We start from the raw sequence: 2,678 nt of genomic DNA, 5'->3' as shown, positions 1-2,678 counted from the left end.
ACTTTTTAGAAATTTTGGATCCTAAATGCTCTTTAACCATGTACTTGTTTGGCTTTATAAATATTTTGATATGAGCGTCTTGATGAGTCTTATGTAGACGAAACGCGCGTCTGGCGTACTAAATTATAATCCTGGTACCTTTGATAACTATTTACCAAACTAAATATAAAAGTTGTTTGGTTCAATATCAAACAAAATATCAAATCATTTGGACTTCAATTTTTATGAGAAGCAAACTTAGATTCAACGAAATCACAGGAAAAATACTTGAATTCTATAACGAACAGGATATAACGGATTGATTTTTTGGTGCTAAAACAAAGTAAATATTTCATGCAGAATAAACAGAAATGTTTGCACAGTCTTTCAAAGTCAACTTCAGCTATAGACTATGCACGCGTTAGTATATGGATTACGTATAATACATCTCCACGATACGAAGACGCATACTACCGTATTCAATTCTGAATGTTTTTAATGAAGGAATATGCTAAGTCATTTTAATGCAGTATAAATATTTGGTACCTTGTTCAATTTGCTGAGTTAAATAATGCAACCCAAGGACATACATCCCTTAAAAGCATTTAGATTGCAGCCTTCGGTCTTGTACAACAGGCAAATGTCTGTACAATATGTCAAGCCCTATTTCGCCCAGCAATTTTCAAAGATCTTCATTCTATACTAAACGTACCTAATGACAAAACATTACACAATGCTTTAAGACAATGTCTTGAGTTGTTCCTGACATGATGCGGCCACATGGACGATGCAGGTTAAACTAAGATTGTATTATGCTTTTAAATTAAGATCTAAACCCTTCCCCCTGATCAATGTCAATAAGGGGGGAAATGTGAATTCAAGCTAATTAGTAAGATATATTACATGTTATCCATACATAAAAGGATTGTATTAATATGGAAGTACAATGAAACTATATAATACTTCAATGGTATTATCAAATGATAAAAAAATCAAATATTATCCGCTAGTAAATTGCATCTCCCAAAATGAACTGTAAATGTAAGATATTACGGAAATTACACAGACTGCTTAATACCTGTAATGACAAATAAAGGCAACAGTAGTATACCGCTGTTCAAAACTCATAAATCCATGGACAAAAAACAAAATCGGGACAACAAACCAAAACCGAGGGAAACGCATCAAACACAAGAGGAGAACAACGACATAACACCAAAATGTAACACATATAGACAAAATCACACGAGAATAACAAATATAACACATATATACAACATCAAAACCAAACACATGAACCTGGGACAGACAAGCACCGCGACACGTCCCATCGCAATGTGAACCCACACTCAAAAACAAGAGAAAACAAACGACACAACGCAACAATGCAACACACACAGAAACGAACCACAATATAACAATGACCATACAAAATCTCCAAAGGAGAATAAGAAATTAGAATCCTGAGGATATCACTCGAATTAAACATTTCTATGGCAATGAGACAACATTCGTGGTATGGACTCATAACGAATGTGTTATCAAAAATATTGAGCACATCGTACAATCCGGAAATGTTATGCTCCTCCAAGGTTAATGATTCCGACCTCATACTATTATGTGATGACAGCCCTTATGAATTGTAAGTAAAGAAATCAAGTTTTAAAGTTAGAAAATTTACATGACCGATGATTTTTTGATGTTGGTGATGGGTTACAGTTAAAAACTAGTTAAATTTAATATAATTCACTATTGGGTGATGCCTCATCATTTGATACAACTTATCAATGTGTTGATGAATTTTTCGAAATACTAAGGCTTTTCTACCTCAGGCATAGATTACCTTAGCTGTATTTGACAAAACTTTTAGGAATTTTGGTCCTCAATGCTCTTCAACTTCGTACTTTATTTGGTCTTTTAACTTTTTTTAGATTCGAGCGTCACTGATGAGTCTTTTGTAGACGAAACGCGCGTCTGGCGTATATACTAAATTTAGTCCTGGTATCTATGATGAGTTTATTTACAACCACTGGGTCGATGCCACTGCTGGTGGAGATATATTTCCCCGAGGGTATCACAAGCCCAGAAGTCAGCACTTTTTGTGCTGACATAAATTGTCATTGATATGGTTATATTTATAAATTTACTGTTTACAAATTTTTGAATTTTTTGAAATACTAAGGCTTTTCTACCTCAGACATAGATTACCTTAGCTGTATTTGACAAAACATTTAGGAATTTTGGTCGTCAATGTTCTTCAACTTCGTACTTTATTTGGCCTTTTAACTTTTTTGCATTCAAGTGTCACTGATGAGTCTTTTTGTAAACGAAACGCGCGTCGAGCGTATATACTAAATTTAGTCTTGGTATCTATGATGAGTTTATTGATTAATGCAATTGGTGTTGCATATGTGAAGTACGATATGCTGTCCCTTCTGAAGCACCTAGGATCACTCCCGTGTTGGGGATGTTTGTGTTGCTCTGTCGTCAGTTTTCTATGTTGTGGTTTTTTTTTGTGCATTGGTGCTTTTTTTTTTCTCTTTTTTTTGCCATGGCCTTGCAAGATTTTTTAACTTGTGAGTTTGAATATCCCATTTTTATCTTCTGCTTATCTTATACAGCTGCAAAGTAAGGAACTGTAAACGAAAGTATAATAACATTAGCATTCTTCAACGTAATTTTTTTTCAAGCAAAAATCA

Source organism: Mytilus edulis, chromosome 4 (genome assembly GCF_963676685.1).
Source record: "Mytilus edulis chromosome 4, xbMytEdul2.2, whole genome shotgun sequence".
In the NCBI taxonomy this organism is placed as follows: domain Eukaryota; kingdom Metazoa; phylum Mollusca; class Bivalvia; order Mytilida; family Mytilidae; genus Mytilus; species Mytilus edulis.
This window is presented reverse-complemented; position numbering follows the sequence as displayed.